Source organism: Gossypium hirsutum, chromosome A05 (genome assembly GCF_007990345.1).
Source record: "Gossypium hirsutum isolate 1008001.06 chromosome A05, Gossypium_hirsutum_v2.1, whole genome shotgun sequence".
Taxonomy (NCBI): Eukaryota; Viridiplantae; Streptophyta; class Magnoliopsida; order Malvales; family Malvaceae; genus Gossypium; species Gossypium hirsutum.
The window spans coordinates 44,538,805-44,565,088 of record NC_053428.1 but is presented as its reverse complement, the minus strand read 5'-3'; positions in this window follow the sequence as shown (position 1 = coordinate 44,565,088).

Below are 26,284 nucleotides of genomic sequence, written 5' to 3'. Positions count from 1 at the left end.
GAACATGGTTACCAAGCTTATACACATTCGAAAATAGCATGTATAAATTCATACATTACTTACCAGAATATATAATTAGCATTTAATTACAACTAGCCATGTCTATTTTCTTATAAACTTACCTCGGAGGACAAAACGGAATAGGGCAGCTAGTCGACAACTTTCGTTTTCCCCTGATCCAAATCCAATTTCTTTGGTTTTTAATCTAAACATATTTAAATTAAGCTCATTTAAATATATTTTCATTAAATTTAGTCCAAAAACATATAAATAGGCAAATTACCATTTCCCCCTGACATTTACACTTTTTTACAATTTAGTCCCTATTGCACAAAACACAATATATGCAAAATTTCCTTATACCCATGTTTGGCCAAATATTCCTAGTGTTCATTCAAGTCCATATGTTTCATTTATTTCACATTTTAGTACCTCAAATTATTATTTTTGTAATTTAGTCCTAATTACCCAAAATCATCAAAAACTCCAATACAAAACATGTTAATCTAAAACATATCTTTCATTTTTCATCATCAAACAACAAAATTCACAAACTCTCATCAATGGCATAACCCAAAATATTCATCAAAATCAAAAATTAAAGCATGGGCCTTGAAGATTACTTAGCAACGATCTCAAAAACGTAAAAATTATCAAAAACTGAGTAAGAACAAACCTTGAATTAAGCTCAACAATGATCGAATACCTAGCTTCCTATTCTTTCCTTTCTTCTTTTATTTCAGCAATGTAAAGAAAATATGAATTTGGTTTTATTATTTTATGTTTTATGATATAATATAACTTAACATTTGATTTACCTATTTACCCTTTATAATTAAATAACTAAATCACATATAACAAGGATTCAACGATCCATTACCAACCCAAATGGGTTATTTACAACATAAAAGCTCCTACTTAGAAAGCCATTAACAATTCGGCCCTTATGCTTTTAACTTTTAAGTTTTCAATTCACGCGATTAAGTCCTTTTATTTAATCAGACACTAAAACGATAAAATTAAATCACGAAAATTTCACAGATAAAAGTTCACACATAATAAACACAGAAAATAATTTTTAAATATTTTTCTAACTCGAATTCGTGGTCTAGAAACCACCATTTCGATTAGGGTCTAAATCGGGCTATTACACTAAAAGTGTCAAATAGCTAGAGAATAAAATTTGGGGGTCTTTAAAGGGAAATCAGACCCTTTTAGAAGAGCTTGGCCGACCATGAGACAAAGAAGAGTAAATGGTCAAAATGTTAGGTACGTGATGACATATTAGGTGATAAAATAATACCCTAAGTGCCTAGCCTTCGTCTTTTTCACATATTCTTTCTTCTTAACCGAAAATATCAGCCAAGAAAAGAGTTTGGAAAGCTTGAAAATTTCAAAAACTTTAAGCCTTCACAAGTAAGTGATTTTAATGGCTTTTCTTGAATTTTTTGTACTTTTGAGACCCTTGAAGCATGAGCCTTCAAATGAGGGTACTATTTAGCAAAATGATCAAGAATCTAGCATTTTTCCATGAAAGGATTTGTAATGTTTCTGAGTTTTCATGGAAGAAAATAACTCCTGGGTGTGTTATGAACAACTTTTGTGAAAGGTTTAGCATGAAAACACCTAGAAGGACCATTTTGCATAAGTTGTAAAATAGATTTAAATATGTGAAATAGTGGGAATTTGGAGTTGCTATAAGAGTAATAAGGGTTTGACTAAGCTTAAGATATGAAGAAATTTGATAAAAATTGATTTTCGAGCCTAGGGGTAAAATGGTCATTTTGTCAAAGTTTAGGGGCAAAACGGTCATTTTACCAAAGATATGAATTTTTGATTTCTTAATTTTATTTAGTTATGAAATAAGTGGATTTTTTATTATAGATCAATAAATAACAAATCTGAACCTAAACCGGGGGAAAGCTAAGCAAATCAACTAAATCGACTAGTCGCCACATTTTGTAATCCGAGGTAAGTTGCATGTAAATAGTACAAATACATTAATAATATATGTATTTAAATTATATTGAAATTATTATAGCATAAGTTGCTTGATTGTGGAAATGAGAAAATGTGATGAGAATAGAGATAGTAGAATTCCCGATTGAACCTTAGAAAATAAATCGGATATTCATGCCATGACGTTTGGGTCACTTGTGTGAGCTAGTGTAAGACATGTTTGGGACATGCATAGGCCACATTATGAGAGCCAGTGTAAGACCATGTTTGGGACATGGCATCAGCATTGAGACGAGTGCTAGTGTAAGACATGTCTGGGACATGCATCGGCTACGAGATGCGTCAGTGTAAGACCATGTCTAGGACATGGCATTGGCACCTTACCCCATGTTTGAGGCTTAATGAATATCTGATAGTGTTCCAAATGGTTCAACGGTGAAAGTTATAATTTCAAGTTAATGAGGAAAGTATAACCGTTTTGTGAGTGGTACAAGTGCCTGTTTGGTATATATAGAATATGAGCCCATTTTATGATATACGATATGTACCGAATGTTGATGAGTAAGTCTTTCTTATGCCCAATTGTATGTTATGAGCTTGTTGGTGAATGGTAAAGATATGTTGTATATTCATTTATGTGCAACTTACTAAGCTTTATGCTTACTCCCTCTCTTTTTTCATTTTCTTATAGCGCCGCTTATCTAGCTCAAGGATCAACGGAAGTCAGAGATGTCGATCAGACTATCAATCGAAGCATTCAGTATAGTTTGATTTATGTTTTTGAATATGGCATGTATAAGGAATTAGGCTTATGTTTTGGGTTGTTATTAATTTGGCCAAATGTGTTGGCTTGGGATAAATCTCGGCTTGGGATAAATCTCTCATTTTGTACTAAGCCTCGAATAGTGGCAAATATACATTTTAATTTATATACAAGGATGTTATCTTCATAGATGAGAAAAATACACATGGAATGTTGTTTATTGTGGCTGATTTACTTCCATGAGATAGCCTTGTATTGGTTTTGGTTGCTAATGTGTAGGTTGTGTAAGTGAGGTGGCAAAGAGGCTTGGTAAATAGCCTCATATTGTCCACACGGGCGTGTGTCTAGGCCGTGTGTTATACACGGTCTGCCTCATGGGTGTGTGGTCTAACCGTGTATCCCCTGCACATAAAAATTTCAAGTCAGTATGCATGGTAGTAAACACACGGGCAGAGACTCGGCTGTGTGTCTCAGCCGTATGATGGACACGGCCTAGGACACAGGCGTGTGCCTTGGCCGTGTGACATTTTGGGGATACTGATGTCAGAAACAGAATGTCCATGTTTTTGCACATGCGTGTGTCACGGCCGTGTAAAGGACACGGATGTGTGCTAGGCCGTGTGAAAACTCTTGTGGGTGTGCATTTAAAATTATTTCCACATGGGTGGAGAACACAGGCGTGTTGTATGAGCCACACGGGCCAACAGCACGACGATGTTGAATTGGTCACACGGGCGTTTTGGCCCTCCCACACGGGCTGTGCCCCTGTATCTAGCAATATTTTTCAGAGTTTTTGGGAAGATTTGAATCATTCCCGAATGGTTTTAAATGACAGTTGGAACCTCGTAGGCCTTTTTTATGAAGTTCTTGGTAAAGAATCGAAAAAGTTTTAAATTTGACTAAATTTTGATGACTAAGAAATGTGTGTTTGTATGTGACCAAGTTAGGCAACACATCGTATTCTGTCTCGGCAAAGGGTACGGGTGTTGAGTGTTACACAAAGAATCCGTAACACATTTTGGATCTCAAGCCATCTATCATGAACTCCTTCATCAATCACCCGATTTTTTTAACCTTAAAAAAATTACAAAGTTTCTACGATTACCATTACCATTTCAAACTTTATAACATCATCAAATATGTGTCATTCAATCAAACAATAGTTCATATCCATTCGTTCCCATATACCTATTTGTATTTGTCATACATTTCATATGTTATGATTTAGTCCATTATATGCTAAAATTTTCAAGATACTCATAAATCTTAACTAATAGACATTAAATATAATTCAAACATAGTATAAAATAACATAGTAAGTTCTACATGAACTTACCTGCAAAAAAGAAATTGGCCATGTGTCAGGGTCTAATATGCAATTTTTCCTTTTTCGCGATTATCTTTTGGTTGGTTCAAATCTTGATCTATAAGATAATTCATTTCAATTTATCAATTGCAAATACTTTATAACATCTTATTAAATGCATCTGAAAGTTCAATCTCACTTTTCAAATGTTCCCTAAAATTTTGCATTTTATTCAAATTGAGCTTCAATTTTAAAATTGATCCCAATTACATCCTTACAAGATTCTCTACTGTCCATAATTACAAAAATTTCATGCTAATTTTGAAATAGTTACACTTTAGTCCTTATGTTCAAAACTAACAATTAACTTTACAAATTAGTCCTTTTTCATTTCTATGGTTAAAATCTAGAAAAATAAAACCCATTTCATAAAATATTCAATAATGGAAACTTTTGAAAACTTTAAAAGTTTTATAAATTTGTACACGAGCTAGCTAAATCAAAGCTCCTGGGATCTTAAAAACATAAAAATTACAAGAAAATAACTTGAATTACCTTAGGAATCAAATGACCAAAGCTTGGATGTTCCAAACCCCATTTTTCTTTTTAGAATTGTGAGGTAAAAGATGATGAAGGGAAATGAATTTTAGTTTCTTTTAATTTTCCTATTTATACTTAAATTAATAACTACTAAACCTTAATTAATTAAAAAAATATTAATTAACTTAATCATAAACTAAATTAACTAAAGTTTGTGGAATTATACATCATTTTCCACTAAACATCAATATCAAAGGTTCAATTTCTCAATCGGTCCTTTAATCAATTAAAAATCTATAGTGATTAACTTTTACCACTATTATAATTTAGTCATTGTACCTTAATTACCTATCTGTTTGACACAATTAAAGGACCAATCTTGAATTAAATCTTATACTAGCCTCATAAATATTAAGTAATAATATTTACGAACTCGCTCGTCGAAATTGGGATCCCGAAACCACTATTTTCAATGCCACTAAAAAATGGGTTATTACATACTAGAAAATAATGCCAAACCTATTGCAAATCCAATTGTCAATCCATCTTCAGCCAACACAACCCCTCTATAGATTGATGACTTCACCACCAACATCCAAGAACTAGAACCAAAGAAAGAGGAAACCTCGTCTAATAAGGTTGAAATCATCGGGGTAGTGTCTATTGCCACTAACACTGCTTTAAGAAGGGTGCAAACAAGTCTATAACGGCCAAGAAATTCGAAGCTTTGGCTCCCTCCAAAGAGGAAAAGGGAAAGGTACCCATGATGATCAAACCCAGTAAGAAAAGGAAGCTTATCGCCAATAGTTCCTCAGAGGTATCTATTGAATCGAGTTCAAACTCAATCCCTTCTAACAATATACCTCTCAACAACATCATCAAGGCTTGTTCCAAGAACTACAATGTTCCCACCACTATTGCACAGAGGAACAAAATAATGAAAGAGGTAGGTGTGCCCAATATACTAGTTGATGCTTTTGAAGCAACAAGGAAACAAGAAAATAATAATAAAAACTAAGGAATAAAAAGTATTTTAGAGCCCTAGCTAGTCCAAATGTTATGCTAAACTGATCCTGAATGAGCTTATAAATGAACAGAATATTGATATAGGATCCTTTGGAGATCTACGAAATTGATCAACCCTTCACAATGCAACTTATTTAATTACGTATGCTTTGTAGAGCCTTATGTGAAGCAAGTTGTGTATGAGTTTTATGCCAACTTGAACAAAGAAATCACCATTAAGGGTGACCCATTCTTCTAGAAGGTGTTTATTCAATAGAAGCACCTGAACTTCAGCCAAAAAGATATTTAGAAAGTATCACATTGACATACTTCCAACCAAGTAGAACTTGAAGAATCAATCAATCAAACTACCGCAACACTCATAGAAAGCCTACACCTGGCCTATAAAATGTTCATACTTCTAGATGGTGCAATTGTTTCCATTGCAGCTAGAAATTGGCTACCAAATAGCCAGAGGGACACAATTACAGAAAAGCACTACAGTTTTATTGATAAAGATTGTAGAAATGATGGGTTTTGATCTTAGCCAACTTATTTTTGATCAAATTGTCAAGCATGCTAAGAAGATAATCTCCAAGCAACTATTGCCTTACCCCTCTCTAATTTTTCAACTGTTGTTCTCTCAAAATCCAAAAATAGTTAGGGCCATTGAATAACGAAAGAGACCAATTCCTATCCTTAAGTTTTCTCATAAGTTGCTTGAGGGAAAACAAGTATTAAATAAACAACAAGAAACCTTTTCCCATAAAGAAGAACAGCTTGTTGAACAAGAGGATCCTCCCCAAGAAATGCCTACTACCGTAGGAACTACTCCTATGTCTAAAGGGATGAAAGCTAGAACCATTTCTAAACTTAGAGCTGCCATAGACTTCAATCAAAGACTTTGTGACAAGTTAAAAATTTATGAACTTAAAGTCAACCTTGACAAACAAAGGGCTCTTTCAGCTGACCTACTAGCCAATGATGATGAATATTGATTTGATAGATTTGTTAAACATAAAGGGGGAGAAGAAAGTTGAAGGGAAGGCTAGAATTAAGGAGGAATATATTTTTTGAACTCTGATTTTAGTTATTTTTTTTACAGTTGCTAGATAATTGTGTATTGTTAATATTATTGATACTTTGATGCCTTATCTTTGGGTTATAATAGCTTTTGGAGTTGATATGAACTATCTTTACTTTGATGATTAATTTTTTTATCTTAGATTTACTTAGTTATAGTTTTGGGTGATTGGTTATTCATTCATCGTCATTCACATCATGAATGATTAATTCACTAATTTATTTAAGTAATAATGAGAACATGTTAAGAGGAAGCAGATGTTTCATATTGATATAGATTCTAGATGATATATGTTTTGTTCAAAAAATTGCCAAATGGGGAGAATATTGAAAATTATGAAATTAGCCATTGAGTGCCAAGGATGTACCCATTTTCCTAGCATTGGAGCTCAACTTGAGCTACAGTTTCTATATTTTTTAGTATTGGCAATTTATTGAACGGTTGGAATGGGTTGTGGTGATTATTTAGAGGTTATTTAGCCAAACAATGAAGGTTATATTTTTCATGAGACATTCGAATGATATGCAGGTGTACACAGTTGTCAATAAGTAATGAAGTAATGAGTATATGAGTTATCATCTCCACAGAGACTGTATATGTGAACCAATAATTGCAAAATTAATTATTAAAAAATTTGATCAGTGACAAAGATTTGGATGGGAGGATTTAAATAAGGACTTTAACTAAACTAAACAACACTAAGAATGTAAAATAAATTAAATATCAACACAAAAGAGAATAGCAATAGAAAAGTTTTAACACAAAGTTCAACAACAATGTCATGAAAGGCTAGAATAATTATTTTTGTTTAACATGCACTTATTAAAAATATTGTTATAAAATGCTACGATTAATTTGTGGCAATATGATGATTTATTAATCGAATTTCTTGAAGCTATAGGCTTCTCTCGAAATCCTACATTAACCTTTTAGTTACTTAACATATATCTGTGCAAAATCGACATCAAGATCATCTTTTCAAGCATCATTCATCTGGACTATGCATGTAGCAATTATCTCTCGATATTGACATCAGCATGCACCATTCAAGTTGTGTGTTTATCAATTATTACCTTTTCTTAGATTAAATAGTTAATTCATTTTACTTACCAATGATGTCCATGCATTTTTAAGTTGAACATGTAATTACTTGAATGAATAAACAATCATAAGCATGAACATTAGTAGCAAAGAAGCCATAATAAGATGTCAAATATTCATATTCATTATAACAAAACAATATTAAGTCATGATCATTAAATTGAAAGCAAGAAGACAATTTGCAACCATGCTCGTCAACACAACAACAAAACAACAAATGAGATAAAGAAAATGTAACACCCCAAATTTTTGGATTTTTAAGAGCACATGTTTGACAAATAATTTGTGTTGGTAGGGTGGTTAAGTTTCCGGAAAGTATGTTTTAGGTCTTGAGTTTGAATCCTGTTATGTGCTATTGTGAAATATTTTTGCTTAAGCTTTTGGGTTGGGTATTAGAGTTTAGTTTGGTGTAATAGCTCGTTTTTAGTCAAATCGGGATAGTGGTTTCCGGATCACAAATTTATTTTATTATTTTAATGTCTACAATATGATCTTATGTTGTTGTGAAAATTTCGTTAGGAAATTTTATTGTTTGAATGGTCAATTTGATAAAAAGGACTAAATCACGTAAAGTGTAAAACTTGAGTTCTATTAGTTAAAGGTGTCTATTAGTTATACAAAATTAAATTAAACGTCCTTATTTGGTTATTAACCCATTTATAACATAATGGATGTTAGTGGCATGGAATTTGGAGTAATTATTTAGTATTTTAAAGGTTAATTATGTAAATTGGTTAATAAAGGTTAATTAAATAAAACCAAATGAATTTATTCATGCATTCATCTTCTTGAAACTGATTCTTCATTGGAAAATAGAGCTAGGGATTCGGCAACATTATTTCCTTCAATTAGTTATGTATTTTAATCTGTTTTTGATGATTTCTATGATTTTGAGATCGTTGCAACTAGGTTTAGCTAGCCCAGGGACTATTTTACAAAATTTTTAAAGGTTTAGGATGTTTCCATTGAAGAATATGTATGATTTTTGGTGATTGATGATAGATTTTGAATGTTTTTTTATAGTTAAACAAGTTTTGTTAAGTGATTTTTACTAAATGCAAATTTGGGATTAATTTGTGAAATGTGGAAACTTCGTGGTTAAAATGTGAAATAAATGGAAAATATGGGCTGCTAGGGGCATAATAGTAATTCAACTAGCATGGGTTAATTTTGAATTTCATTAATTTGTGATTTTATGAAATAAGGACTAAATTGTGAAAAATGTGAAACACAGGGGAAAAAGTGTAAATTTACTTAAATGTGAATTTTGGATTAAATTGAGTTGAGAGATGACTAAATAAATTAATTTTGATTATATTTAGATCAAGAAAAATGAAGTTTGGATCTAGATCGAAGGAAGAACAAAGTTTCAAATTAATCGATCTATTTCATCGTTTTTATGTCTAATGTAAGTTCGTATATTATAAGTTTTGATGCAAATGTATTTCATATGCTTTAATATTGCATAAATTATGAATACGAGACTATAGATATGATCGATAGTAATTTAATGACAAATCGACATTCGAAATCCTGGTTGAACATTAGGAATAGTTTAGGATACTAGTGACATGTCATTAGATGATACATTGAGTTGGCTTCGGGCCATGATATTAGCTCTTCAGGTGCAAGTTATACCGATTTGGCTTTGGGCCATGAATATAGGCTGATTTGGCTTCGGGACATAATATTAGCAATTCAGATGCGAGTTATAGCGATTTGGCTTTGGGCCATGAATATCAGCTGATTTGGCTTCAGGCCATGATATCAGTATGTCGGATATAAGCTACCCTGATTTGACTTTGGGCCATGATATAGGTACTTAGTGTGCGAGACTCTTAAGTATCCGACTTCTATTCTAAATGGTTCATTGGGTAAATGAAAGATGTGATTGAGTATGAGAAAGATATGATATAGTATATGTACGTATGTGACATATATAAGCTTTAGTGTGAAGAAACTTGTAAAGAATGTGATTAATATCATTATTGTGTATATGAAAGGTTTGTTAGCTAATATATGCTAAATGTTGATATATTCAAATTGTTGATTTATAATCTTGAGATTGAATTTAGTTTATGGTATACGAACTTACTAAACTTTATAGCTTACTTTGTTTATTTGTTTATTTTCCCATGTTTTATAGTGTTATCAAGCTAGCTCGGATTCGAGGATCGTCGGAGATCACTTCACACTATCCACCTATCACTTGGAACCTATGAACTTTGGTATTTTGAGTATATGGCATGTATAGGAACTTTGGTCATTTTGGTTATGTGTTGGAAGTGAATTTAGCCATTTGAATTGGCTTGTAAATGTATATGTTTTGGTTTGTATATATAGCCATAAGTGATGGATCATTTTGGGTTGTTTTGATATGTTTGAATCATGTATTTACATATGGCTTGGATTATGAGTTCTTGGATAGGTATATGAAAGTTGTGTAATGCTTAATGGTAATAGGCATTATGTGTATCAAATTGTTGATTTGTGGATATTGGTTTGCTTGGAAAATTAGGCTAATCGATGCATTTTTGGAAGTGTATAATTAATTAAATTGTAAATGTGAATTTGGTATGAATGGTAGGGCATGTTTTCTTATTAGTGTGTATAAAAAATAGGAGTGTTGAATGTGCATGATTTATGTTTGAATTGGTTGAATTGAAATTCCTATTGATGCTATGTATTGGTGCCTTTGAGTTTAATGTAGGTGAGTATAGCTTGGGTGGCAAAATGGCTTGGTAAATAGCCTATGTTTTCGATAAACAAGTTTGGTTATTATCAGTTGCAAGTTAAAGATTTGGTTTTCAACAAGCAACTATGTTTTCAAAGATTAATTTGTGGTCTAGTTATTATCAATTGCAAGTTAAAGATTCGGATGTGTCGAAAACTGCTTTTAGAACGAGGTACGGACATTATGAATTCCTTGTTATGCCTTTTGGTTTAACTAATGCTCCTGCAATCTTAATGGATTTGATGAACCATATTTTTAGACCGTATTTAGACAGATTTATTGTTGTGTTTATTGAGGACATTCTGATCTATTCACGAGATGAGTCTGAGCATGCCGAGCATTTGAGAATAGTGTTACAAGCTTTGAGAGATAAGCAACTGTACGCTAAATTCAATAAATGTGAGTTTTGGCTCAGAGAAGTTGGATTTTTGGGACACATTGTTTCAGCGGAAGGTATAAGAGTTGATCCGAGCAAGATTTCAGCTGTTGTTAATTGGAAACCACCGAGAAATGTATCTGTATTCAAAAGTTTTCTAGGACTAGCTAGCTACTATCGACGTTTTGTAAAAGGATTCTTGATGATTGCTACTTCTATGACCAGATTGCTACAAAAAGATGTGTAATTTGAATGGTCTGAGAAATGTCAACAGAGTTTCGAGCAGTTGAAAGCATTGTTAATTGCGGCACCAGTGTTGGTTCAACCTGCATTGGGTAAATAATTCGTGAGTTATAGCGATGCGTCATTGAATGGTTTCAATTATGTGTTGATACAAGAGGGAAAAGTGATAGCTTATGCCTCGAGACAGTTGAAGCCGCATGAAAAGAACTATCCGACGCACGATTTAGAGTTGGCTGCTATTGTTTTCTCATTGAAAATTTGGTGACATCATTTGTACGGTGAAAAGTGCCACATCTTTACTGATCACAAAAGTTTAAAGTATATTATGACTTAGAATGATTTGAATTTTCGATAACGAAGATGGCTCGAGTTGCTAAAAGATTATGAGTTAGTGATTGATTATCATCTGGGGAAAGTAAATGTAGTCGCAGATGCTTTGAGTAGAAAATCTCTATTTATTTTGAGAGTGATAAATACAAGACTAACTTTGTCCGATGATGGTTCTATTCTAGCAGAGTTGAAAGCTAAACTGGTTTTTCTTCAGCAAATTTTTGAAGCTCAAATGTGTGATATTGAGTTACAAGCTAAAAGAATGTAGTGTGATCGACTAGTGATTCAGAATATCAGATCAGATCCGATGATTGTTTAATGTTCCGAGGTAGAATCTGCATACCAAAAAATTCTGAGCTCATTCAGAAAATTTTACACAAAGCACACAATGGATGTTTATCTATTCACCCGAGGAGTACTAAAATGTACAATGATCTAAAACAATTGTATTAGTGGTCGGGAATAAAACGGGACATTTCAGAATTTGTATCGAGATGTTTGTTGTGCCAACAAGTAAAAGCCGAGCATCAAGTGCCTTCAGGTTTGTTACAACTGGTGATGATACCAGAATGGAAATGGGATAGAGTTATAATGGATTTCGTATCAGGATTACCCCTATTTCCGAATAAGAAAGATGCTATTTGGGTTTTCGTATATTGACTGACGAAGTCTACACATTTCATTCTAGTACGTATTGATTATTCCCTTGATAAATTGGCTGAGTTGTACATTTCTAAAATTTTTAAATTGCACAGGGTGCCAAATTCGATTATTTCGGATAGAGATCCGAGGTTTACATCCCGATTTTGAAAGAAATTACAAGAAACTCTTGGTACAAGGTTGAAATTTAGTACAACATTTCACCCACAAAACGATGGTCAGTCTGAGAGAGTAATTCAGATTCTTGAAGATATGCTTTGTTGTTGTGTGTTGGAGTTCGAAGGAAATTGGGAAAAATATTTATCGTTGGTTGAATTTGCGTATAACAACAGTTTTTAATCGATTATAAAGATGGAACCGTACAAAACTTTGTATGGTCAAAAATGCTGGACTCCATTTTATTGGACCGAGTTGAGTGAGAAAAGACTCACGAGGTTGATTTAATCTTAAAGACTGAAGAAAAAGTGAAAGTAATACATGACAGTCTGAAAGCAGCTTCTGAACGATAGAAATATTACGCGGATTTGAAACTAAAAGACATTAAATTTCAGATCAGTGATAAAGTGTTTCTGAAAGTATCTCCGTGGAAGAAAATACTTAGATTTGGTCGCAAAGGCAAATTGAGTCCGCAGTTTATCGGGCCGTATGAGATCATTGAAAGAATAGGTTCAATGGTATATCGGCTAGTTTTACTAACTGAGTTAGAGAAAATTCATAATGTGTTTCATGTATCGATGTTGTATCGATAAAGATCAGATCCATCACATGTAATTTCTCCGGCTGAGATTGGAATTCAACCTAATATGACGTACAATGAAGAACCGATTAGAATTCTAGCACGTGAGGTTAAACAGTTGAGAAATAAAAGATAGCTCTCGTGAAAGTACTTTTCCAATGACACAGTATCGAAGAGGCTATGTGGGAACTCGAGGAAGCTATGAGAAAATAGTACCCGATCCTTTTTGCTGGTAAGATTTTAGGGGACGAAAATCCCTAAGGGGGGAGAGTTGTAACAGCCCGTTTTTAGTCAAATCAGAACAATGGTTTTTGGACCACAAATCCGAAGTCAAAATATTTATTTTATTATTATATTAATTTCTACAGTATGATATTATGTTAGTGTGAAATTTTCATTAAGAAATTTTATTGTTTGAATGGTCAATTTGATAAAAAAGACTAAATCACGTAAAGTGTAAAACTTGAGTTCTATTAGTTAAAGGTGTCTATTAGCTATAGAAAATTAAGGTAAAGTTCCTTATGTGGTTATTAACCCATTTATAACATAATGGATGTTAGTGGCATGACATTTGGAGTAATTATTTAGTATTTTAAAGGTCAATTATGTAAATTGGTTAATAAAGGTTAATTAAATAAAACGAAATGAATTTATTCATGCATTCATCTTCTTAAAACTTATTCTTCATTGGAAAATAGAGCTAGGGATTCGGCAACTTTATTTTCTTCGATTAGGTATGTATTTTAATCCGTTTTTTATGATTTCTATGTTTTTGAGATCATTGCAACTAGGTCTAGCTAACCCAGGGACTATTTTGCAAACTTTTTAAAGGTTTAGGATGTTTCTATTGATGAATATGTATGATTTTTGATGGTTGATGATAGATTTTGAATTTTTTTATAGTTAAACAAGTTTTGTTAAGTGATTTTTACTAAAAATGCAAATTTGGGATTAATTTGTGAAATGTGGAAACTTTTTGGCTAAAATGTGAAATAAATGGAAAATATGGGGTGCTAGGGGCATAATAGTAATTTGGCTAGCAGGGGTTAATTTTGAATTTCATTAATATGTGATTTTATGAAATAAGGACTGAATTGTGAAAAATGTGGAATATTAGGGGCAAAAGTGTAAATTTGCTTAAATACGAATTTTGGATTAAATTGAATTCAAATATGATTAAATAAGTTAATTTTGATTATATTTAGATCAAGAAAAATGAAGTTCGGATCTAAATCAAGGGAAAAGTAAAGTTTCGGATTAATCGGTCTATTTCATCATTTTTACGTCCGAGGTAAGTTCGTATATTATAAGTTTGATACAAATGTATTTCATATGCTTTGGTACTGCATAAATTGTGAATACGAGACTATGGATATGATCAATAGTAATTTGACGATGATTCGACATACGAAATCCCAGTTGAACCTTAGGGAATAGTTTAGGATACTAGTGACATGTTATTAGAGGATATATTGAGTTGGCTTCAGGCCATGATATTACCACTTTGAGTGTGAGTTATACCGATTTGGCCATGAATATTGGCTGAGTTGGCTTTGGGCTATGATATCAGTATATCGGATATAAACTACCTTGATTTGGCATTGGGCCATGATATAGGTACTTAATGTGCGAGACTCTTAAGTATCCAACTTCTATTCTGAATGGTTCATCGGGTAAACAAAAGATGTGATTGAGTTTGAGAATGATATGAGATGGTACAGGTAGTACGTGACATATTTAAGCTTAGGTGTGAAGAATCTAGTAAAGAATGTGATTAATATCATTATTGTGTATGTGAAAGGTTTGTTAGCTAATATATCCTAAATGTTGATATATTCAATTTTTTTATTTATAATCTTGAGATTGAATTAAGTTTATGGTATACGAGCTTACTAAGCTTTATAGCTTACTTTGTTTATTTTCCCGTGTTTTATAGTGTTATCAATCTAGCTCGGATTCAGGGATCGTCAGAGATCGCTTCACACTATCCACCTATCACTTGGTACCTTTGGACTTTGGTATTTTGAGTATATGGCGTGTATAGGAACTTTGGTTATTTTAGTTATGTGTTGGAAGTGAATTTAGCCATTTGAATTGGCTTGTAAATGTATATGTTTTTGTTTGTATATATAGCCATGAGTGATGGTTCATTTTGGGTTGTTTTGATATGTTTGAATCATGAATATACATATGGCTTGGATTGTGAGTTCTTGGATAGGTATATGACAGTTGTGTATTGCTTAATGGTAATAGCCATTATGTGTATCAAATTGTTAATTTGTGGATATTGGGTTGCTTGGAAAATTAGGCTAATTGATGCATATTTGGAAGTGTATAATTAATTGAATTGTAAATGTGAATTTGGTATAAATGGAAGGACATGTTTTGTGATTAGTGTGTACAGAAAATAGGAGTATTGAATGTGCATGATTTATGTTTGAATTGGTTGAATTGAAATGCCTATTGATGCTATGTATTGCTGCCTTTGAATTTAATGTAGGTGAGCACAAGTTTGGGTGGCAAAATGGCTTGGTAAATAGCCTATTTTTGTCCACAAGGGCGTGTGTCTCAACCGTGTGTGACACACGGTTATGTTATACGGCCGTGTGTCCCCTGGTGTTGAAATAAAAATCAACTCAATATGCTCCACACGGCCTCACACACGGGCGTGTGAGTTGGCCGTGTGGCATAAGTCGGTATACCTTATAGGATGGGCACGACCTAGTACACGGCCTAGCACACAGGCATGTAAAGTCATTTTTAGGGCACACGGGCTAGCCACATGGGTGTTTGTGTTGGATATGTGACCTTAGTTAGAGAGTTACATGGGGTCGAACATGGGCTGGGACATGGCCATGTAATCCCATTCCATATGTCCACACGGCCTGTGACATGGGCATGTCTCTTGGCCATGTGAGAAACACGGTAGGAGCACACGGGCGTGTGACCCATGCAATTTGGAAAATTTTCGCCGTATTCTAAAAAGTTTCAAAAGTTATAAATTTAGTCCTGAACCTATCCGAATGCATGTTTTGGACCTTATTGGCTCGTATTAAGGACATAATGATTGTTTGTGATTGAATTGTATTTGAATTGATTTAATCAGATGTGAAAGGTATGTTTAAATGTGTGATAAGTTCAGTAATACTCTGTAACCCTATTCCAGTGTTGAATTCGGATGAGGGGTGTTACATTTGGACTCCATGAAATCTAGTGGATAGATTCTAGTTATTTGATTTTTATAATTTTAAATTTTAATTTTGATTTTCTAATTTTGTTCTTACTCCCAACTGCCCCCACCTTTCCTTATTCCCACATATCTTTTATTCCCTTGTTCTCTCTTTTGTTCCCTTTTCTTTTTCTATACTTTTGGTTTTTCATTCTTTATTGGACTTTCTTTATGATTCTTTTTGGGTTGGTTTCTTGTGCCTTGCCGCCTGTTTGTCGTGGGGGTTTAGTTCATTGTTGCAATTTAGTTCATCAAGGGATTTTACATTTGGGGGACCTGAAATTTGGGTCCGTATACATCGTTTGAGGTCGGGTAAGCATAAGTTTTAATACGTAATTACATGAGGATAAGTTTAAAAGGCATATTAATTAGGATAAGTCGATTATAAACTATATGCTATGTTTTGATCTATATGATATATGTATGTTTGCTTTATGATTAGGATATGCATGTTTTTCGGGGTGGGTTATGATATGATGGAGGAAGTGTTATATGACATTTTATTCTACGATTATGGTGGCTAGACCGCAAATTTGTGCATGGAAGCTCAACTGCAAATATATGAGTGACACATCACCGCAAGGTTATGTGATTGGATGGATGGACTCTTGTAGTCCTATACGGTGTGATTGGTTGGATGGAGATAGTATGTAGCGGATGGGGCTAGGACATGATATGATATGATATGATATGATATGATATGATATGATATGATATGATATGATATGATATGATATGGTATGATATGGTATTGTATGGTATGATACTATATGTTATGATATGATAAGTTATACTTTGATTAGAGTTTTGATATGCTATAAGACGATCTGATGATCATATTTACTTGCACTGAAATTGTGGGTCAAATCACACACTGAGCTTTAAGCTCACACATTTGTTACTTTGTTTCAGGTGATCCTTCACCTTAGGATAGGATAGCGACTCTGGAGCTCAGGTTTCACGTGTTTGGTTTTAGTACTATGTATTTCATTTGTTTTATTTTCTTGTTTATTAAGGACATTCTGGACTTTACTTGGATTTTGTTGATTTTTGGACATTCTTAAGTTTTGTTCAGATCGTTAAGACTATTTCAGTAGTTATTACATAAAGGATTTAATATTTTAATGACGCTTAACATAAGATAACTAAACTTGAACCGCGATTTTATAAAAGATATGTAATAAGGTTCTTCGCTACAAGACTAATTGGAATATTCTAAAGTGGTTTACCACGCAAATGTTTTGAGTAAATTGGTTTTGATTTTATTCAAACTATTTAAGTTGTGGTTTTGAAAAATTTGCTACGCTTTTTTTTGAAAGATCTATTTAATATAAAGTCCTTCTGGTTGAAAATTAGTTTTCTTCAAAATCAAACATTTGTCTCTTTTGCTTGTACAATGTAATGTCCATAATTCAACCGTAACATCTAGGTCGGGTTTGGTGTGTTACAGGAAAGATGAAAGATGAATAGCCAATGGTGGTTTTCCGTGGCTAATGCACATTAAAGAAGATATACTAGTCAAATCTAGTGGTTCTCCGTGGCTAACTTCTACTTGCTCTATCACAATGGCTCTCCTTCTCTCCTTAGCGTTGCTTTCCCCTTAATGCTCTCAAGGTTGTGTTTTTCTTTCAGCTCTCAACTTATGAGATGAATGCACTAAATTTTGTTGTGTAGAGATGTTTTTGAAATGTAGCTACTACCCCATACTTATACTAGTAAGCCTCCCTTCTCCCTTCTCCCTTCTCTTCTCCACGTAGGTGGACGGTTCCTTGATTTGGGGGAAGAGGTCAATGGTTTTCTTGATTTGTGGAGGAGGAGTTGCCTAATTCTCTCCACGTTTGATTTGGTGGTTGAGGTAGGTGAAGACCAAGTCATATGGATGGTTTTGAACCCCCTTCTCTTTCTAGTGGACAGTTTAGGCCTCTCTTTCCCTCAGTGGACGGTTTTGGATGTCCATATTTATCTACCCACTCTCCCATTGGGTTGAGAAGAGGTTTAAAGCCTAACAAGAAGAAATGAGGTGTCAAAAGATGTGCATTTCTAAGATTCACCCCGTCGATCAAAGGCTACTATAACAGCCCAATTTTGGGCCTAATCAGAATAGTGGTTTTGAGACCACAAATCTAAAGTCAGAGAAATTATTTTGGAATTATTTTATGTGTTATGGCATAATTATACGAGTGCATGAAAATTTTGGTGGATTAATTTTAGCGATTGCATGCTTAATTGTGAAAAGGACTAAATCGCATAAAGTGCAAAAGTCCTATTTTGATAGCTAAAGGTGTCAAATACCTAGAGAACCAAAATTGGGGGTTTCTAAAGGGCAATTAGACCCTTAAAATAGTGGTGGCCGACCATAAGGACAAAAGGGATGAGAAAGTCAAAGTTAGGTGGCCTAAATTGATTAAAATAAAACCTAAGAAAAAGGTTATCATCTTTTTGTTTTGCTCCTTCTTCTCCACCAATTTTCCTCCAAGAAAATGGCCTTGAAAGCTTGAAAAATTTTAGCAACTTAAAGCCTTTGCAAGTGACATTTAGGGCTTTTCTTGAATATTTTTATACTTTTGAGATTCTTGTAACATGAGCTTTCTAACAAGGGGACTATTTTGCAAAATGATTGAAAGTCTAGGGTTTTACCATGAGAGTGTTCATGTTGTTTTTTGAAATTTCATGGAATAAAATGAATCATGGTTGTGAAATAAATAGCTTTTGTGAAGGGACTTCTTATGAAAACCCTAATAGGACTATTTTGTAAAGTTTACAAAATAGAAAGTAATATTGTGAAATATTGGAAATTTGGGGGTTGTCATAAGAAAGATAAATGGTCGATTAGGCTTGGCTAATAAGAAAATTCGATAAAAATTGATTTTTGAACCTAGGGGTAAAATGGTCATTTTACCCAATTATGAATTTTTGAGTGCCTAGATTAATATGCTGATGAAATGAATGAATTTCTATCATTTTAGATCAAGAATTACAAAATCTGGTCTTAGACCGAGGAAAATCAAAGCAAGCAGACTAAGCTGAACTAGTCGCCTACATTTTGTATACCGATGTAAGTTGTGTGTAAATGATGCAACTATATTGTTATCAATTGTGCATGAATTTTTATAGCATAAATTTCTTAATTGTAGTAATGAAAATACATGATGATAATAGAGATAATAGAACTCCTGGGTGAACCTTAGGAACAAATTGGATATTCATGCGGTGACATTTGGGTCATTTGTGCGCTAGTGTAAGACATGTCTGGGACATGCACCGACCAAATTATGAGAGCCAGTGTAAGACCATGTCTACGACATGGCATCGGCATTGAGATGAGAGCTAGTGTAAGACATGTCTTGGACATGTATCGGACTCGAGATGTAAGCCAGTGTAAGACATGTCTAGGACATGCATCGGCTACGAGATGTGTCAGTGTAAGACCATGTCAGGGACAAGGCATCAGCACGTATAGAGATTCTAGTGTAAGACCCTGTTTGGGAATGCCATCGGCATGGATCTGTGAGAGCTAATGTAAGACCATGTTTGGGACATGGCATCGGCCTCGATTTTGATAGTCAGTGTAAGACCATGTTTGGGACATGGCATCGGCATTACACCCTATGTTTGAGGCTTAGTGAATATCTGATAGCATTCTAAATGGTTCAATGGTGAGACTTACATTTTAAGTTAAACGAGAAAAGTATAACCATGTTGTGAGTGGTACAGGTACCTATTTGAAATGTATGGGATGTGAGCTCAATATATGCTATGTAAATTGTATTGAATAGTGATGAGTAAGTTGTGTTTATGCCTACTTTTGTACTATGAGTATGATGATGAATGGTAAAGTTGTTGTTATATTTATTTGCATGCAACTTACTAAGCTTTATGCTTACTCCTTCTCCTTTCCATTTTCTTATAGTGCTACCTAATTAGCTCGAGGATCATCGGACTTCAGAGGCATTGATCACACTATCAACCAAAGCATTTGGTATAGTTGGTTTTATTATTTTGAGCATGGCATGTATAGGGCTTAGACTTTTGATTTTGTGTCAATGTTAATTTTGCCAAAGTGTTGGCTTGGGATGAATCCTTTTGTTTTGTATAAAGCCTTGGATAATGGCTAATATTCATTATTGATATGGACAAATGATGACATTTTCATGAATGAGATAATGCCTTGTGTGGCTGATTAGACCTTATATTGTTGTGTGGATTTGATATCTTAGATGTTACGTAGGTTAGTTCAAGTAAGGGTGGTAAAAAGGCTTGGTAAATAGCCTTATTTTTTTCCACATGGGTAGACACATGGGCATGTGTCTAGGGCTTATGTGGCACACGGCCAGACCCATAGGCGTGTTTTCTGGCCGTGTGTCCCCTGCATATTAAATTTTTCAAGTCAGTATGCATGGTAGTAAACACACGAGCAGAGACACGGTCCTGTGTCTCAGTCGTGTGATGGGCACGGCCTAGCACACGGGCGTCTGCCTTGGCTGTGTGACCCTTAAGGATTGCTGACGTCAGAAACAGAGTGCCAAGGTTTTCGAACACGGGCTGAGACACGGGCATGTGGAGGCTGTGTGAGGGGCACGGGCCATGGACACGAGCTTATGCCAGGTCGTGTGAAAACCCCTGTAGGTTTGAATTGAAAAATAAATCTACACGGGTAAGGGACACGGGCGTGTCCTTAGGTGCTTAGGCTGTGTCTGCCACACGGGCCATCAGCACTACCATGTTCAAGATCCACACAGGCGTGTTGCCCATCCACACTGGCGTGTGCCATGTTTCAAAGGTCACTTTTCTAATATTGGTTAAAGGACCCGAGTTGGTCCTGAGTGGTTTCCAAGAGATGTTTTGGGCCTAGTAGGCCCATGATAAGAAGTTCTAGACAAAGTTAGAAAAATTTTTAAATTTTAACGAGCTTGTATGATTTGACTTGTATGTGTGGTTTGTGAATAGTAATGCCTCATACCCAGAATCAGAGTCAAAGTCGGGTTAGGGGTGTTATATTTAGTGGTATCAGAACTATGGTTTAATTGATTCTAGGACTAACCTACTATGAGTACGAGTCTAGCTATACATGCCATGGTTGTATAATGATAGTGTGACGACTCCTGACGAGTATAAGTTATGTTTTCATATAGTAAATGGACCCCGATAAAGCTACGACGGACGATGTGGAGAGTAATGTGCTGGCTCCCGCTAAAGGGACCGCGCTGTTGAAAGCGAGCCAATGAAAATGGGCCAAGGCAGAGAGGCTAGAGAAGCCTACCTCCGTATGATGGATGCTTGCTATATGGAGTTTGTTCGTGCGAACTCGAACACTCCACCTCCCCCACCTCCCCCACCTCCCCCACCTCCTCTGATTCCTCAGTATGCCTCTGTAACTCCTCAAGGAGTAGATATGGCTAGGAGAGAGAAACCTCTGGTAGAAAAAATTTGAAAGCAAAGGGCCGAGGAATTCCGGGCTAATATTGATGCCGACCCAGAGAGAGCAGAGTTTTGGTTGGAAAATATCATTAGGGTATTTGATGAGCTATCGTGTACGCCTGAAGAGTGCGTGAAGTGTGCAGTGTCGCTCCTACGAGACTCGGCCCACCAATGGTGGAATACTCTCATATCAGTTGTACTGAGAGAGAGGATAACTTGGGAATTCTTCTAGGAAGAGTTCCAGAAGAAGTACATTAGCTAGAGATTTATAAACCAGGAGAGGAATGAATTTTTAGAGCTGAAGCAAGCCCGTATGACAGTGACGGAATATGAATGTAAGTTTGTAAGACTCAGCAAGTACGTCCTAAAGTACATATCTACCGAGGCCATAATGTGTAAGAGGTTCAAGGATGGTCTAAATGAAGATATCTGAGTACTTGTCTGCATCCTAGAGTTAAGGGAATTTGTAGTACTGGTTGAGAGAGCTTTCAAAGCAGAAGAGTTGGTTAAAGAGAAGAGAAAGGCGGCTATTGAGTCGCCTGATTTGAAGAAAAGACAAAATGGGAAGTCGCATCAGTCCTCATCTAAGAGATCGAGGGAATTCACTACCCGGTCGAATGCTTTAGGGGGATTCTCGAGTAAAAACAAGAACAAGCAGTACATGGCGTCTAAAGCTCAAACCACTTCCATCACAAGTGTTGGTAGTGCTCGGCCAAATAGGCCGGAGTGTTCGCAGTGTGATAGGCATCATTTTGGTGGTGCCAAGGGAATGAAAGAGGCTATTTCAAATGTGGGTCACTAGACCACTTCATCCGAGACTGCCCTGAATTACATGAGAAAGAGAAAAAGCAAGAGGTGAGGGTGAGTAGTGCTCCTTCGAGGGGTAGGCCACAAAAAAATCCAGGCAGTGGGGCTAGCAGTTGAGGTGCCCTTAGAGATTCAACTGTGAAGTCCGAGGGTCATGCACCTGTAATAACTTATGCCATCCGTGCTCACGAAGAGGCATATTCACCAGATGTGATTACGGGTACTTTTTCTCTTCACAAAATTTCTGTTGTTGCTTTAATTGATCCGGGGTCTACCAATTCTTATGTTTGCATGAAATTAGTACCCATTATGAATATGTCTGTTGAGTCCATTAAATTTGTGATAAAAGTGTCAAACCCGTTAGGCAGGCATGTGATAGTTGATAAAGTGTGTAGAGATTGTGCTTTAATGATTAAAGGTCATTTCTTTTCGGCTAACCTCATGCTACTACCGTTTGATGAATTTGATCTAATTCTTAGCATAGATTGGTTGACTGCTTATAATGTGATAGTAAATTATGGTAACAAGTTCATTGAAGTGACATGTGAGAATGGGGATATTATTCAGGTTGAATCAGGTGAATCGGATAACTCATCAGTACTGATCTCGTGTTTGACCACCAAGCAATATTTGAGGAAAGGGTATGAGTCCTACCTAGCATTTTTGTTGAACACCAAAGAGTCTGAAGTGAATATTGAGACAGTGTCTGTGGTATACGAGTACCCAGATGTATTTCCGGAAGAGTTGTCTGGGTTGCCTCCAACCAGAGAAGTTGAGTTTGGTATTGAGTTAGTCCTTGGTGTGGCACCTATCTCGATTGCTCCGTATAGAATGGCTCCAACAGAGTTGAAGGATTTGAAGACTCAATTACAAGAGTTAACGGATAATGGTTTTGCGAGACCGAGCTATTCACCGTGGGGTGCTCCGCTACTTTTTGTGAAGAAGAAGGATGAATCGATGAGATTTTGCATAGATAATCGATAGCTCAACAAAACGACTGTGAAGAAAAAGTATCCCTTGCCAAGGATCGATGATTTGTTCGATCAATTGAAGGGGGCCATTGTGTTTTCTAAGATCGACTTAAGGTCTGGCTACTACCAGTTAAAGGTTAAGGAGCAAGACATACCGAAAACTTCTTTTCGAACGAGATACGGCCATTATGAGTTCCTCGTCATGCCCTTTGGTTTAACGAATGCTCCTGAGGTATTTATGGACTTAATGAACCGCATTTTCTGACCATATTTGGATAAGTTCATCGTTGTTTTTATCGACGACATATTGATTTATTCGCTTGATGAGAGCAAGCACATGGAGCATTTGAGAACGGTTTTACAAACCTTAAGAGATAAGCAGTTATACGCCAAGTTCAGTAAGAGCGAATTTTGGCTACAAGAGGTCAGATTCTTGGAACATATTGTGCCAGGTGACGGGATCAAAGTTGACTCGAGTAAGATCTCAGCTATTGTTGAGTGCAAATCACCGAGGAATATGTCAGAAGTTCGAAGCTTTTTGGGTTTAGCTGGGTACTACAGAAGATCTGTGAATGAATTCTCCATGATAGCTACTCTAGTGACAAGTTTGTTACAAAAAGATGTCAAGTTTGAATGGACGGGGAAGTGCCAACTGAGTTTTGAGAAACTAAAGGCTTTATTGACCAAAGTCTCAGTTTTAGTGCAACCGGAATCGAGAAAGGAGTTTGTGGTGTATAGTGATGCATCCTTGAATGGGTTAGGGTGCATGCTCATGCAAGAAGGCAAGGTGATAGCTTACACCTCGAGACAGCTAAAACCACACGAGGAGAATTACGTGACGCACGATTTAGAGTTGGCTGCCATTGTATTCGCTTTGAAAATTTGGAGGCACCATTTGTATGGCGAGAGATGCCGAGTATTTACTGACCATAAGAGTCTAAAGTATTTGATGACTCAAAAGGAGCTGAATTTACAACAACATCGGTGGTTAGAGTTGATAAAGGATTATGAGTTGATTATCGACTACCATCCGGGAAAGGCGAACATGGTTGCCGATGCATTGAGTAGGAAATCCTTGTGCGCCTTGAGGGCTATGAATACTTAGTTGACCATGATTGATGATGCTCGATACTAGCCAAGATGAGAGCTAGACCTAAGTTCCTTCAAGAGATTTGTGAGGCTCAGAAAGGTGATAGGGACTCACAAGCTAAAATGGCCTAGTGTGAGACGAGAAATGAATTAGAGTTTAGTATTGGTACCGACGGTTGTAGATATACCGAGACAAAATATGTGTACCCAAGAATGATGAGCTAATTCAGAAGATTTTACGAGAGGCACATAGTGGTTGTTTGTCTATCCACCCGGGTAGTGTGAAAAAGTACAATGACTTGAAGAAAATGTACTGGTGGTTAGGGATGAAAAGAGACATTTCTGAGTTTGTTTCTAAGTGTCTAATTTGTCAACAAGTGAAAGCTGCCTTCGGGTTTATTTCAGCTTATCATGGTCCCCGAGTGAAAGTGGGATCGGATTACTATGGACTTTGTGACGAGTTTGTCGGTAACCCCAAGGAAGAAAGATGTCGTTTGGATTGTGGTTGATCAACTGACGAAGTCAACTCATTTTATCCCAACACGTATAGACTTCTCACTCGATCAACTACCCGACTTGTACATTTTTAAGATCGTGAGACTTCATGGAGTGCCCTTGTCAATTATTTCAGATAGAGATCCGAGGTTTATCTCGCGGTTTTGGAGAAAGTTGCAAGAGGCATTGGGAATGAAACTGAATTTTAGCACGGTTTTTCACCCGCAAACCGACGGTCAGTCAGAAAGAGTGATTCAAATCTTAGAAGACATGTTGCGGTGTTGTGTTCTCGAGTTTCAAGGTAGTTGGGAAAGGTATTTACCGCTGGCCGAATTCGCCTATAAGAACAGTTATTAATCAAGTCTGAAAATGGCGTCTTATGAGGCTTTGTATGGGCGTAAGTGCCAAACGCCTTCATATTGGATGGAACTTAAATAGAATCAGATTCACAGGGTCGATTTGGTCAAGGAGACCGAAGAGAAGGTTAAGTTGATTCGTGGTTCCCTGAGAGCCGGATCGGATAGACAGAAATCCTAAGCAGATTTGAAACTAAAAGAGATCAAGTTTCAAGTCGGTGATAAGGTGTTTTTAAAAGTATCCCCGTGGAAGAAAGTCCTTACATTCAGTAGAAAAGGCAAGCTGAGTCTGCGGTTCATTAGACTTTATGAGGTGACCGAGAGAATTGGACCGGTAGCATACCGATTAGCCTTGCCTTGTGAGCTAGAGAAAATTTATGATGTGTTCCATGTATTGATGTTGTGCCACTACCGATCTGACCACTCACATGTGATTTCATCTGAAGAAATTGAGATTCAGCCAGACATGACTTATGGCGAAGAGCTGGTTAAGATTTTGGCTTGGGAGGTAAAACAATTGAGGAACAAGAGTATTGCACTTGTTAAAGTATTATGGCATAGACATGGGGTCAAAGAAACCACATGGGAACCCGAGGAGACTATGAGAGACCAATACCCGAACCTATTCACCGGTAAGATTTTCAGGGACGAAAATCCTTAAAAGGGGAAAATTATAACAGCTCGATTTTGGGCCTAGTCAGAATAGTGGTTTCGAGACCAAAAATCTGGAGTCGAAGAAATTATTTTGGAATTATTTTATGTGCTATGGCATAATTATACGAGTGCATGAAAATTTTGGTGAATTAATTTTAGCGATTGCATCCTTAATTGTGAAAAAGGACTAAATTGCATAAAGTGCAAAAGTCCTATTTTGATAGTTAAGGGTGTCAAATAGCTAGAGAACCAAAATTAGGGGTCTTTAAAGGGAAAATAGACCCTTAAAATAGTGGTGGCCGCCATAGAGACAAAAGGGATGAGAAAGTCAAAGTTAGGTAGCCTAAATTGATTAAAATAAAACCTAAGAAAAAGGCTATCATCTTTTTGTTTTGCTCCTTCTTCTCCACCGATTTTCCTTCAAGAAA